This window comes from Panthera tigris, chromosome F3, assembly GCF_018350195.1.
Source record: "Panthera tigris isolate Pti1 chromosome F3, P.tigris_Pti1_mat1.1, whole genome shotgun sequence".
In the NCBI taxonomy this organism is placed as follows: Eukaryota; Metazoa; Chordata; class Mammalia; order Carnivora; family Felidae; genus Panthera; species Panthera tigris.
Genome location: NC_056678.1, coordinates 21,107,106 through 21,122,579, shown reverse-complemented (window position 1 = coordinate 21,122,579; position 15,474 = coordinate 21,107,106). Strand labels below are relative to the sequence as shown.

The 15,474-nt window shown below is 40.7% G+C and overlaps 1 protein-coding gene across 1 annotated transcript in view; it reads right to left on the bottom strand.

Moving 5' to 3' along the window:
• The window catches only part of SOAT1 (sterol O-acyltransferase 1), a 78,447-nt gene extending 75,750 nt beyond the window's left edge, over nt 1–2,697 (bottom strand). Inside the window, exon 1 of the mRNA XM_042975794.1 lies at nt 2,525–2,697. The gene's annotated coding sequence lies outside the window, so the exon portion shown is untranslated. The remainder of the gene's footprint in view (nt 1–2,524) is intronic.
• Nucleotides 2,698–15,474: the final 12,777 nt, after the last annotated feature.

Sequence of the window (15,474 nt, the reverse complement as noted above, 5' to 3'; positions counted from 1 at the left end):
TTTAAAAGATACAGAAGATTCAGAAACCCTATGAAACTTGTTCAAAGTCACACCACCAGTAAGTGTCAATGGAAACATTTACACTGAGGTGACAAAGAGCTGACCAGATAGCTGTTTCAAAATACCACACAGAGACTAGACACTATTTCTTAAGAATCCAATCTGTGCATTGATTTCATAATGTTCAGTGTCATCATATCTCATTTGCCTTAAGAAAGGAAAACAGAAAAAAAATTGATTTAAGAAACAAATGAACCATGTTGGAAAGAATGTCAACTTTAGCCTGCCTGCAGTGTTCCTATTATACAGCTTTCAGGGGCACCTGGGTGGCTCAGTGGGTTAAGTGTCTGACTCTTGATTTCTCCTCAGGTCATGATCTCATGGTTGCTGAGGTCAAACCCCCGCATCCAGCTCTGCACTGACAGTACAGAGCCTGCTTGGGATTCTCTCTCCCTCTCTGTCTGTCCCTCCCATGCTCACTCTTTGTCCCTCTTAAAATAAATAAACATTATTTTTTTTAATAAATAAGGCTTTCAAAAGAAGCTATAAATCTATAAAACAAATAGAACGTGACCAACTTTGCTATGTCACTCTCACATTCAATGGAGGAAAAGAGAACAATTGCAGATAAATTTACAATTCAAAACTTAAAGTTTCTCCCCCTTCCCTCCAAGCAAAGGTTTACCCAAGTACAACCTTACAACACTTCTTTTTTTTTTTTTTATGCTTTTTTAACATTTTATTTATTTTTGAGACAGGGAGAGACAGAGCGTGAACGGGGGAGGGTCAGAGAGAGAGGGAGACACAGACTGAAACAGGCTCCAGGCTCTGAGCTGTCAGCACAGAGCCCGACGCGGGGCTCAAACTCACAGACCGTGAGATCATGACCTGAGCCGAAGTCGTGAGATCATGACCTGAGCCGAAGTCGTGAGATCATGACCTGAGCCGAAGTCGGACGCTTAACCGACTGAGCCACCCAGGCGCCCCCCTTACAACACTTCTATAGCAAAGAACTACGTCATTAAGCCAGTTGGCTACACTAAGGAACCCACATAAATTCTCATTCACACTTGTATGGTCAATATAATCATTTATCCTATGTTGATAAATTTCAGAGGAAAAAAAAGTTGTTAACTGGCCTTTTTTAAAAAAAAACTTTTCCTATTTCCTTCCCTAAGGAAACAAGCACTTTTATGTAGTTAATATTTCCCATTGAAAACTTCCTTCCTCTGTTCTCCAGCTCATTTGTTCTTTCATTGTGCCACAGGTGCTAGACCAGACTCTGATAATTCAGACATAAACAAGATACACTAGCCCAGGCTTCATGAAATGTACATGCTACGAGAGGAAACAATTAAAGTATCTAAGTAACAAACATATTACAATTGATGATTAACTGCTAAGGAAAACAGAGTAGTATGACAGCTTAATAGAGATAGGTTTTCTGAAATGACACTTGAGAAATATGTTGGATTTGGGGAAAGGAGAGAATGGCACATTAGAGGTGAAGAAAACCCCTAAAGACTAGAAGACAGTAAAGAGAAAGAGGCTTTCTTGGAACAAAAATAAAACCCATGTGGCTGGAGCCTAGAGAACCAGGAGGGAAGTGGCCAAAAAGAAATGGAGATGGATGGAAAGAATGGCAGCAGTATTTTGGTCTTTATCCTAAGAGAATGCGAAAGGTTTGAGAGTCCCAATCACGTGATGCACTGGGACAGGTGCATTTTGAAAGAATTACTCTTGACTACATCAGAGCTCCTAACAAATGCCACTCTCAAGCCTAGACAACACACAAATTTCCCTAACAAGTCATTCATGGATATTACACACATGAGGGGGTGGGGGTGGATTCAAGTTGAATTCTATGTCAAAGGGAGGTTCTCTGAAAAAATAGTTTAAACGATGGCAGCGACCTAGAAAGTGACCAATGAACTTAATCTATACATAAATATGAAAAATAGCATTTAGATTTGTTTCTCGGTTACAAATGACTTCTAAATATAACCGAATGGCTGTTAACATTTCAGTGACAGAAAATTACACCTTAATATTTGAAAATAAAATAGGAGCTTGATGAAAGGCTTTGGTGCCCAGATTTCGAATCTTGAAGTGCCCGCCATCTACTTTTATCCTAAATCAATGAAAAGCTAACTTCCTGAGCTCATTTTTGGTTTCGCTTCTTACAGAATAAAATGTCTTCTAATTCATAACTTTCTTTACTACCAGCTCGAGGGATGCCACGGGATCTGGGAGGCACGCAACAAACCTCCGAGGTTCAAAGGGCTGCCAGCCACGCGGGCGCCCACCGTAACTTTCGCGCCCTCCCCACCCTCCCAAACTCGCCACGACTCGCGGCGGCTTCCCCCTCCCTCGGCTCCGGGCCGCCTTCTCCGTCCTCTGGCCCAGGGCAAGGCCAGGCCCGTTCGGCCGAGGTGCAGCCGCCACCTCTTTCCCCTTCCTCTCCGGCTGACGCGGGTGGACCCGGGCGGGAAGTGAGGAGGGGATGGGGAAGCATCTGCATTACCTGGGGCCGGAGCCCGACAGCGGGCGAGAACGCCAAAGCCGGGAAGCCCTCGCAGCGAGGCTGGCGGGAAGGTGGGCTACGGGCAGCTCTCCCGGGGTCCAAGACCGGCAGCGCAATCAGCCCCGCCGCAAGCGAAGATAAAGCTCCTCACTCCCCGGCCCCTCCGCCCCCAGCCTAGCGGCCCGCTACGCAGCGTCACGCGCACGGCCCGCGCCGGCTCGGGAGCTCATTGGCGGCACGGGCCGCCGTCAGGCTCCTCCCACCGCCCACGGCCGCCCCGCCCCTTCCCGGGCCCCCGGGCGCCCACCTGGCCCGGGCTCGCCCGAAAGCAGCTAAGCGCGAGCCGCTCGTGTACCCGCTACGGCAGCTTGCTTTGCGTTTTGCTCCAGCGAACCGAGATAACTTCCTACAACTCCGAAACGGCACCCAGCGTGGTAGCTCGGGACCGGGGAGTCTAGTTGCCTCCTCCAGAGACTCGCAGAAGCCGCCTCTAGAACTGTGGATCTTTGCAGTTTGAGTCGACCCTCTCTCTAGGAGCAAATTAGAAGCACGAGCCAGAAGCGTTTATCATGGGATACTTTAAGGCTTTGTAAACTATACTAGATAAGGAGACAGTGAGATATGTGAAATGATGGGACAATTAAGAAATTTAAAAGGGAACTTCAGGGGCACCTGGATGGCTTAGTTAAGCGTCAGACTTCGGATCAGGTCATGATCTCACGGTTGGTGGGTTTGTGACAGAGGCACCTGGGTGGCTTAGTTACGTGTCACACCAGATCAGGTTATGATCTCACGGTTGGTGGGTGCGTGGGTTCGAGCTCCGTGTTGGGCTCTGTGCTAACAGCTCAGAGACTGGAACCTGCTTTGGATTCTGTGTCTCCCTCTCTCTACCCCTTCCCTGCTCACACTGTGTCTCTCTCGGAAACAAACATTAAAAAAAATTTTTTAAAGGGAACTGCATAATCAAAAGAAAGCTAATGGTGCAGAGAGATTTAGGATGTAGATTAGATGCAAAGGTTAATCAGACTGTTTTGCAAAGGCAAAGGAATTTAGAGTAAAGGTAGGTGACAAGGGAATACCGAGAGCATTAGACACCAGGGCCACGCTCAGAGCCTGCAAACCAATAGGAGCCAACCCAGCCTGCCTAATGACTTTGAACCACTCCAAACAAGTTGAGAGGGTCACCCATGACCCTGTCAAGCTACTCTGATCAAATGGATAGGGCTTCCTGGAAGTGACTATTCTGTGAACGTTTAAACCAAGAGGACTTGTACAAGTCACCCTTGCCACCAATGCAGGGCTTGTGCTAATTGTGAGATCATGACCTGACCCGAAGTCTGACACTTAACAAACTGAGCCACCAGGCACCCCAATAAATGATAATCTTAATGATAATTATTTCTAATAATTAATGGTTTTGTTCAAATAATAGCAAGATAAATGTTACAGAATAAATACATAATGGAATATGAATTACGTGTGTTTTAATTTTACCCTTATCCAAACATCATTAGATCACCAGTCAAAAATCTAGACAAATGGAATGTTTAAATTGTCATTTTTTACTGTTTATTTATTATTGAGAGAGAGAGAGTGTGTGTGTGTGTGAGAGAGAGAGAGAGAGAGAGAGAGAGAGAGAGCAGGGGAAGGGCAGAGAGAGAGAGAGACAGAGACAGAATTTGAAGCAAGCTCCAGGCTCTGAGCCGTCAGTGCAGAGACCGACACAAGGCTCAAACTCACAAACTGCAAGATCATGACCTGAGCCAAAGTGGGATGCTTACCTGACTGAGCCACCTAGGCGCCCCTTAAATTTTCATTTTTGACCTTTCACTTCATTATAAAAACAATAGCATTGCTGGTATTTTCCCATTTGATTCTTATAAATGTTTATTTATTGAACTAGAAGGATATGTTTTATTTGATAGTCTGTGTAAACTTGATTCATAAATTTTATTTTATTTAAAGATTTCATTTTTAAGTAATCTCTACACCCATCATGGGGCTCTAACTCACAACCTTGAGATCAAGAATCACATATTTCACAGACTAAGCCAGTCAGGTGCCCCTGATTTATAACTTTTAAAGGATTAAACTTAAGGCATGTGAGCTTTAATTTGTTCTTTGGTCCTCAATCCCACAAATGTTACCAGTGATCCTATACAGCATATGTCTTCTGCCTTGTTTACAGTATATAGATAACTGTAAACCACCTTCTCCAACTTCCCACATATACCGCACACACGCACAAATACACACATAACATTCTGTATTGCTTCTGAAAAACAGAGATGGTCTTACTGATTCTTGATTCCCCTATATAGTATCCATCACAGTGATTGTAGGCACCAATAAATAGGTTTTGAATTTAACTGAATCACGTGTATAGGAAGTAGGAGGTATACTTCAAGTGGTTTTCTTTAGATATGGTAGATTTAAGAAATCCAAAAGCAGGGATAGTTATGAAGAGTCAAGTCTTTTGTACTCAGGACATGTAAAGCATAAGCAATAGAGAACAAGTTTACTCAGTCTGCATCACTAATATGCATTCTTTGGCACAGCGAATAACTTCTATAGGTGAAAGTTTCACTGACTCGGAGTTGGGCTGGCCAGTGAGTGGTAATGAGACTTATGCCTTCTTGGTATGTTACTTAGAAAGAGGGGCAGGAAAACGTTAAACCTCATGCTCAGGTATAAAATCAACTCTCTAAAACTATATAAGATCCTCTATATAATATTCTAACTGTCCAGCTTTTATTTTCACTGGGAATCTAACTTTATAGAAATTATCAGTCAAAATTCAAGTAATAACTGCGGTGATTTTAGCCACCCACTAGGAATTTGACTAAGATTTCCTAATAGGTTCTTGGGGCTGAATTAATTTTAAATAATAAAAATAATATGAAACAACAACAAATTTCACTGATCAGCTATCCGTGCATGCTGTTACAGGATCAATATGAAACAATGGACGCAGGTCTTTACATTTCCTGTCAGAAGGCAGACTTGCACAAACAGAGGATTATCTCCCTTCTGCGGGAACAGAGAATGTAAATTAACATTGTGCTCGGTCTGGGCAAGAACAAATTGGCTTGTCATCTCCTCCATCTTACCAAGTCAATTTTTGGACTTGAAAGGTTTATATTGGAGATAATGGCGGGAGCAAAAGCATAGAATTCTGAAAACACACTATGTGTTGAAATAATGAGTAATCAAATAATGAGTAATCAAGATTCAGGGCTTCTCAACCTTTTCTGCCAAAAAATCTCTTGACAGAGAAAGAATAAACTTGTATGCCCCACTCACCAAGAAATCTAGGCGTTTGTCCCCATATCCTCACCCAATGTCTTTGATGTCTCATGTGTCATCTTTAAAATTAATGAGAATTGTGCATTGCATACCAGTCTATCATACCAGTGGTTTCCTATAAAATAATGTTTTAAAGATCTGTTGTCAGAGGAGAAAACAGGTTTCCTTTCTATCCTTGGCCAATAGACTTTCTTGGAAAAATAGGTTCCTACTGGTTTTACTCTGCCTTACACAATGACAAAGGCTTTTATATAAATGCATATTTTTCTAATTTTGTGAGAATTATCATAATTACAAAAGTACCTATTCAATATAGGCATATGTTTTAAAGATTAATAATAAACTAAACGCTAAGTAACTAGCACTCAACGTAAGACATCCCAGAATCTTAAAGCTTCCAATATGCCCCTTCCAATATGCCTCTTTCTGCTTTATTCTCCACTCCTGAAGCCACTATCTTGACTTTTATATTAGCCATTTCTTTGTTTTTCTCTGTAATTTGCTGGTTTACCACAAATATAGATATTCCTAAACAGTATAACAAAGTAGCACAAACAGCTTTGTTTATTTGTGACTTTAATATAATATCAATAACATGTATTCTAGAATTTGCTTTTTCAGTTCCACATTGTTTTTGTGATTAGTCCATGTCAATGGTGTGGCTAAAGTTCATTCATTTTCTTTTTTTATGTATCTATTCCAGTGTTATTTTCAGTTTCATGTAATTACAAAGTGATGTGTCTCCAGATGCTCCGGGGAAAGAATTTCCCTAGGGTAAATATCCAGAGGCGAAATTGTGAGTCACAAGGTATACACATCTTCTATCTTAGTAAATAGTGCCTAGGGCAGATACTATTTTCTAAAGGTGGCCACAAAAATATCTTCCGTCTGGGGTTCAGTTGGTGGAGTGTGCAACTCTTGATGTCAGGGTTGTGAGTTTGAGCCCCACGTTGGGTGTAGAGATTACTTAAAAAGAAAATCTTTAGGAATCTGGGGTCTCAGTGGGTTGCGTGTCTGACTTCGGCTCAGGTCACGATCTCACAGTTGTTGAGCTGGAGCCCCGCATCAGACTCACTGCTGACAGTGTGGAGCCTGCTTGGGATTCTTGCCTGCTTGGGATTCTCCCTCTCGCTCACTCTCTCTCTCTCTCTGCCCCTCCCCTGCTCACGCTCACTCCCTTTCTCTCTCAAAAATAAATAAACATTAAAAAAATTATTTTTAGGGGCACCTGGGTGGCTCAGTCGGTTAAGTGTCCGACTTCAGCTCAGGTCATGATCTCATGGTTCATGGTTCGAACCCCACATCAGGCTCTGTGCTGACAGCTCAGAGCTTGGGGCCTGCTTCGGAGTCCGTGTCTCCCTCTCTCTCTGCCCCTGTCCCGCTCTCACTTCATCTGTCTCTCCCAAAAACAAATAAACATTAAATTTTTAAAAATTTTAATAAAATAAATTTTTTTTTTAAATCTTCCATGCTTTTTTTATAATGTGACCTTGACACACTTCCCATTAAGAAGTGGAGCCCATGTTCCCTTCCTGTGATAGTGGGTAAGCTTTTTAGCTGTTTCAACCAATAGAATATGGCAGAAGTAACAAGTCTAGTTCATAAAAGGCCACGCATCTTCTATATTGTTAACTCAGATACTTGCTCTTAAAAGACTTTAGCTTCTTGGGGTGCCTAGGTGGCTCAGTCAGTTAAGCTTCCAACTATTGGTTTCAGCTCAGGTCATGATCTCACATTTGGCGGGTTAAAGCCCTGCATCAGGCTCTCCGTGACAATGCATAGCCTGTTTAGGATTCTGTCTCTCCCTCTCTCTCTGCCCCTCTCTGTCCAAATAAATAAATTTTAAAAAATAATAAAGAAGCTAAATTCTTTTTTTGTTTGTTTGTTTATTTTGAGAGAGACAGAGACAGGGAGCGGGAGAGGGGCAGAAAGAGACGGAGAGAGACAGAATTCCAAGCAGGCTCCTCACTGTCAGCACAGAGCCCGATGTGGGGCTTAAACGCAAGAAATCGTGAGATAATGACCTGAACCAAAATTGAGAGTCAAGAGTCGGACGCTTAACTAAGCCGCCCAGGCACCTTGAATGTAGCTTCTTTACAAGCACTGTAGCCACCCTGAGGCCAGAGGCCACTATGCTCTGAGCTCAACCTAGCTACCCAGGAGTAGAGATCACAAGGAGGGGCCCTGTGACACCATGAAGAGAGATCCTAGCCAGCTCCCAGGGGCCCCACCCCCCAGATGTCCCACTGTAACTAAAAGAATGATTCCAGAGCTGTCCAGCCAAGACTTCCAATTTGCTGACCCATAGAACCTTTGGAATGTTATTGTCAGTCCCTAACTTTGGGGTGGTTCCTATGCAGCAACAGAATACCAGAAAAACAACAAATTATCTTCCAAAGTGGTTGTACAAATTTACGCTAGTAGTTAATGAGAGCACCTGTTCTGTGTCTTCACTACCCTTTAGTTTTTGCATGTCTGATACATGTGATATGAAATATGATTAGGGTTTAGTTTAAATTTCTCTGATTACTAGTGAATTTGAGCGTTTTCATATACTTAGTGGCCATCTGTGTTTTTTCTATCATAATATCAAGGCTTTTGCTTATATTTCTGTTAGATTTTCTTTGTAAGAGTTAAAAATATTATGAGTACTAGAAACAACAAGACTAAGGCAATCTACTGAATAGTAGATATTTGCAAATTACATATCCAATAAAAGATTAGTATCCAAAATATACAAAGAATTTCTACAACTCAACACCCAAAAAATAAGTAATCTAATTAAAATGGGCAGAAGACATGAACAGACATCTCTCCAAAGAAGATATGTAGATGGCCAACAGGCACATGAAAAGATGCTCAACATCACTCATCATCAGGGAAATGCAAATCGAAACCACAATGAGGTATCACCTCAAACCTGTCAGAATGACCCAGATCAAAAATACAAGCAACAACAAATGTTGATGAGGATGTGGAGAAAAAGGAACCCTTGTGCACTGTTGGTGGTAATGCAAATTAGTGCAATCTCTATAGAAGACAGTATGAAGATTCCTCAAAAAGCTAGAAATAGAACTACCCTAAGATCCAATAATTGCACTACTGGGTATTTACCCCCGAATACAAAACACTAATTCAAAGGGATACATGCACCCTTACGTTTATTGCAGCAATATTTACAATAACCAAATATGGAAGCAGCCCAAGTATCCATCAACTGATGAAAGGATAAAGAAGATGTTGTGTGGGGCGCCTGGGTGGCTCAGTCAGTTAAGTGGCTGACTTCGGCTCAGGTCATGATCTCACAGCTTGTGAGTTCAAGCCCCGCATCGGGCTCTGTGCTGACAGCTTGGAGCCTGGAGCCTGCTTTGGATTCTGTGTCTCCCTCTCTCTCTCTCTGCCCCTCCCCTGCTCACACTCTGTCTCTCTCTCTCTCAAAAAATAAACATTAAAACATTAAAAAAAAAAAAAGAAGATGTGTGTGTGTGTATACATATGTATACACACACACACACACACACACACACACACACACACACACACACTGGAATATTATTCAGCCATGAAAAAGGAGTGAAATCTTGTCATTTGCAATGACACGGATGGAGCTAGAGACTATAATGCTGAGGGAAATAACTCAGAGATTTCACTTATATGTGGAATATAAGAAACAAAACATTCAAACAAAGGAAAAAAGAGAGAGAAAGAGAGAGATTGACAAACCCAGGAATAGACTCATAACTATAGAGAACAAATTGATGCTTGCCAGAGAGGAAGTAGGTAGGGTGATGGGTGAAATAGGTGATGGGAATTAAAGAGGACACTTATCATGGTGTTCACTGAGTAAAGTATAGAATTGCTGAATCACTAAATTATATACCTGAAACTAATATAACACTGTATGTTAACTATATTAGAATTAAAATAAAAAACTTAATAAAAAATATTATGACTACTAATACTTTGTCAGTTATATACATTACAAATATCACTTCTGGTTGTTTCTTGCCTTTTGTGCTCTTCTTATAGTGTATTTTGATGAACAGAAGCAAGAAATATTTTCCTTAATGGTTTGAGTATTTTGTCTTAAATTCTTCCATCATGACATCACAGAGAGCTTCTGTAATTTATTTTAGGAGTTTTACAAGTTTTGTTTTTCACATTTAAGTGTTAAATCATCCATTCGGAATTTATATTTGTTTGTTCAATATGAGGTATATATTTTATTTTTTTATTTTAAGTAAACTCTGTGCCACCCATGGGGCTCAAACTCACAACCCCAAGATCAAGAGTCACATGCTCTACTGACTGAACCAGCCAGGTATCCCAACATGAGGTAAATTTTTAAAAATAAGTCCCATTGAGCATCTTTTCTCAACCAAAAGCCCTGTTGTACATCAAGGTGCCATAAAATGATCTGTTTCTGTGCTTACTTCTTTTTTTTTAATATACTCTTTTTTTTTTCTAGGTAATCTCCACACCCAATGTGGGGCTGGAACTCATGACCCCAAGATGAAGACTCACATGCTCCACCGACTGAACCTGCCAGGTGTCCCTGTTTCTGGACTCTCTTGGCAGTTCCATTAAGTTTATTTGTTAATCCTTTTGTCAATACCACACTATTTCAACTATTACAACTGAATAATAAGGTTTTTCTTAATCTAGTAGGGCATGACGCTATTGCCTGATTTTTCTTATTTGTTTTTTGTTGTTTTATGTCCACTGATTTTCAGAGAGACAGACAGAGCATGAGCAGGGGAGGGGCAGAGAGAGGGAGACACAGAATTCAAAGCAGGCTCCAAGCTCTGAGCTATCAGCACAGAGCCTGATGTGGGGTTCGAACCCATCAACCGTGAGATCATGACCTGAGCTGAAGTCAGACGTTTAACCGAATGAGCCACCCAGGTGCCCCTGATTTTTCTTGTTCATGATAGGCTATATCTCCCTATATATTTAGTTTTCCTTAATGTCTTTCAGTAAACTTCTATAAATTTCTCTACCAAGATCTTGTACATTTTTGCCATATTTATTCCTGAATGTTTTACACTTTTTTGTTGCTACAATAAGGCTATCATTTTAAAATAAATGCTCTTATTTGTTGCTGGTATCATCTTATATCTGAGATCTTAATAATTGCTCTTATTAAGTTATCCATGGATTCTTTTCCAGTTTTTCACGTAGAAAATCATATTATCTCCAAAGAATTTCAGTCATAGCTTCCTTTCAAATTGTTACATATTTTATTTTTTATTTCTTGCCTTAACTTACTACACTGGCTAGAGCCTATAATACATTGGGGAGAAGAATGGGCATAGTGGGCATTTCTGCCTTGTTCCTGGATTTAAAGGGAACACTTTTTTTTTTTAAGTTTTTTAAATTTATTTTGAGAGACAGAGAGAGCCCAAGAAGGCGAGAGGCAGAGAGAATCCCAAGCGGGCTCCGACTGTCAACTCAGAGCCCAACAGGGGGCTCAAACCCATAAACCATGAGATCATGACTTGAGCTGAAATCAAGAGTCAGATGCTTGGGGCGCCTGGGTGGCTCAGTCGGTTGAGCGTCCGACTTCAGCTCAGGTCACGATCTCACGGTCCGTGAGTTCGAGCCCCGCGTCGGGCTCTGGGCTGATGGCTCAGACCCTGGAGCCTGCTTCCGATTCTGTGTCTCCCTCTCTCTCTGCCCCTCCCCGGTTCATGCTCTGTCTCTCTCTGTCTCAAAAATAAATAAATGTTAAAAAAAAAAAAAAAAAAGAGTCAGATGCTTAACCACCTGAGCTACCCAGGTTCCCCTAAAGGGAACACTTTTATAATGACATTTCTTTTACTTCTTTGAAGGACAGAGAGAGGGTGCATCATGTGCAAAGGAGGGGCAGAAGAGAGGGGGAGAATTCCAAGCAGGCTCTGCCCTGTCAGGGCAGAGCCCTATGAGGGACTTGATCTCACAACTGTGAGATCATGACCTGAGCCAAAATCAAGAGTCAGACGTTTAACTGACTAAACCACTCAGGCTTCATTAAAGGAAACACTTTTAATGTTTCACCATTAAACATGATGTTGAGGGTTCTGAAAGTAACCTTTATCATATTTTGAACTCCTTTTGTATTATTAAATTACTAAGAGCATATTTTTATGTATATTATATCATTATTATGTGGTATTTAGCCTCCAAACTGGCTCCAAATCATTCTTGCCTCCTACTTTTCACACCCTTAGGTAGTTTTTCCTGTATTGCACCAGGGATGACCCATGTAATCAATAGAACATGACAGAAGTGATAATACGCCACTAGATTACGTTATTAAAAATATTATGACATAAATTTAGACATAAAGGTCAATGGAATAAAATTGAGAGTCCATAAAAAAACCCTTGGAGAAGGGTGCCAAATCATTTAAATGAGAAAGGAATACTCTCTTTCTTTTCTTTTTTAAAAAACTTTATCATTAAACATTCTTTTTTAAATTTATTTTATTTCATTATTATTTTTTTAACTTGTTTTATTTTTTATTTTTTTAAATTTACATCCAAATTAGTTAGCATATAGTGCAACAATGATTTCAGGAGTAGATTCCTTAGTGCCCCTTACCCATTTAGCCCATCCCCCCTCCCACACCCCCTCCCGTAACCCTCAGCTTGTTCTCCATATTTATGAGTCTCTTCTGTTTTGTCCCCCTCCCTGTTTTTATATTATTTTTGTTTCCCTTCCCTTATGTTTGTCTGTTTTGTTTCTTAGAGTCCTCATCATATGAGTGAAGTCATATGATTTTTGTCTTTCTCTGACTAATTTCACTTAGCATAATACCCTCCAGTTCCAATGACATAGTTGCGAATGGCAAGATTTCATTCTTTTTGATTGCTGAGTAATACTCCATTGTATATACATACCACATCTTTATCCATTCATCCATCGATGGACATTTGGGCTCTTTCCATACTTTGGCTATTGTCGATAGTGCTGCTATAAACATTGGGGTGCATGTGTCCCTTCAGAACAGCACACCTGTATCCCTTGAATAAATGCCTAGTAGTGCAATTGCTGAGTTGTAGGGTAGTTCTATTTTTAGTTTTTTGAAGAGCCTCCATACTGTTTTCCAGAGTGGCTGTACCAGCTTACCTTCCCATATTATTGTTTTTTTATTAAGCAATCTCTACACCCCACACAGGGCTCAAACTCATGACTCTGAGATCACGAGCTGGATGCTCTATCAACTGAGCCAGACAGGCACCCAAAGGAATGATGTTTTTCAACAAATGATGCTGAGACAACTGGACATCCACATGCAGAAGAATGAACTTGAACATCTACCTCACATCACATACAAAAACTCAATATAGATTAACTCAGTATAGACCAAAACCTAAACATAAGAGCTGAAACTATAAAACTCTTAGAAATAAACACAGGCCTAAATCTCTGTGAACTTCGGGGCTCCTGGCTGGCTCATTTAGAAGAGCATGTAACTCCAGGCACCTGGGTGGCTCAGTCGGTTAAGCGTCCGACTTTGGCTCAGGTCATGATCTCACAGTTCTTGAGTTCAAGCTCTGTATCAGGCTCTGTGCTGGCAGCTCAGAGCCTGCAGCCTGCTTCAGATTCTGTGTCTCCCTCTCTCTCTGTCCCTCCCCACCTCACACTCTGTCTATCTGTGTGTGTGTGTGTGTGTGTGTGTGTGTGTGTCTCTCTCTCTCTCAAAAATAAATAAACATTAAAAAAATTTTTTTTTAAAGAAGAGCATGTGACTCTTGATCTTGGAGTCGGGAGCTCAAGCCCCATGTTGGGTGCAGAGATTACTTAAATAAACAAAAGTTAAAAAAGTAAATCTCTGTGACTTTACATCCAGCAATGGTTTCTTAGGGAGCCAAAGCACAAGCAGCAATAGAAAAAAGTAGATAAATTGTGCTTTTTCAGAAAGTAATAGTATTTAGAATATATAAAGAACCTTCAATGCAACAATAAAAAGAAAAATAACCCAATAAAAATGGGCTAGGGATTTGAATAGACATTTCCCCGAAGCCAAATAAATAGCAGGTAACACATGAAAAGATGCTCAACGTCATTAGTCATTATGGAAATGCAAATCAAAACCACCAAGCAATACTATTTCACACTGACTAGGATGTCTACAATAGAAAAGACAAATAATAAATATTGGCAAAGATGTAGAGAAATTGACGTCCTCCTACCTTATTGGTAGCAACGTAAAATGGAGTAGCCCCTTTGGAAAAGAGCTTGGAAATTCCTCAAAAACTTAAAGTTACCATACGTACGCTCATATTCTTTGGGAAGTCTCCCAGACCGAGGTTTAAAGTGCATCCTTCCTGAGCGTATTTCAATTTGTTCTGCCCAGGGTTGCTCCCAGGTGGAGCCGGAAGAGTTCAAGGCCACTTTATTTTCTTTCCTTTTTTTTCAAGACCACCTTAAACTCCACGATTAGCTAGAGCCTTTTGTTTATTTTGTTTTTTGAATCGTCGGGAAATTCACAAGAGTCATTTTCCTCCGACAAAGCTCGGGTTGAGTCAGACAAAAGTCACTGGCAAATCCTGTGGAGTAAGTATTTCTTTTCCTAGTGTATATGCTGAAGAAAAGTACCTTTTGGGGGATTTCCAGAGTCACGTAGGAGTTTCTGTCCAGTGTTCCACTATAACAGGGCAAGTCTTCATTTTCTCCCCTGCTCACTACACCTTTTAGAACTCAAGCACTAGGCCACCCATGTAGACAGATGCCTCCAGCTGCTGTCTGTATTTAAGAGACTCTTGTGGTTTGCCTCCCTCTCTGTTTTTTTTTTATTGTGTTCTCCCTTCCCTTCCCCTATGTTCATCTGTTGTGTTTCTCAAATTTCACATATGAGTGAAATCATATATTTGTCTTTCTCCGACGGACTTATTTCGCTTAGCATAATATATTCTAGTTCTATCCATGTTGCTGCAAATGGCAACATTTCATTCTTTTTGATTGCTGAGTAATATTCCATTGTGTATATACACCACATCTTCTTTATCCATTCACCAGTCAATGGACATTTGGGTTCTTTCCATACTTTGGCTATTATTGATAGCACTGCTATAAGCTTTGTGGTGCATGTGTCCCTTAGAAGAAGCATTTTTGTATCCTTTGGTTAAATACCTAATAATACAATTGCTGAGTTGTAGGGTAGTTCTATTTTTAATTTTTTGAGGAACTTCCATACTGTTTTCCAGAGTGGCGGCACCAGTTTGCATTCCCGCCAACAGTGCAAATGTGTTCCTTGCCAAGATCTGCATGCATCCTCACCAATATCTGTTGTTTCCTGAGGTATTAATTTTAGCCATTCTGACAGGTGTGAGGTAGTATCTCATTGTAGTTTTGATTTGTATTTCTCTGATGATGAGGGATGTTGAGCATCTTTTAATGTGTCTGTTGGCCATCTAGATACCTTCTTTCGAAAAGTGTCTGTTCATATCGTTTGGCCAATTCTTCACTGGGTTATTCGTTCTCTAGGTATGACACATTCTCGATAGATTTAGGATATTAACCCTTTATCCCATATATCACTTGCAAATATCTTCTCCCATTCCATCAGTTGCTTTTTACTTTTGTTGATGTTTCCTTTCTTGTGCAAAAGCTTTTTATCTTGATGAGGTCCCAATAGTTCATTTTTGCTTCTGTTTCCC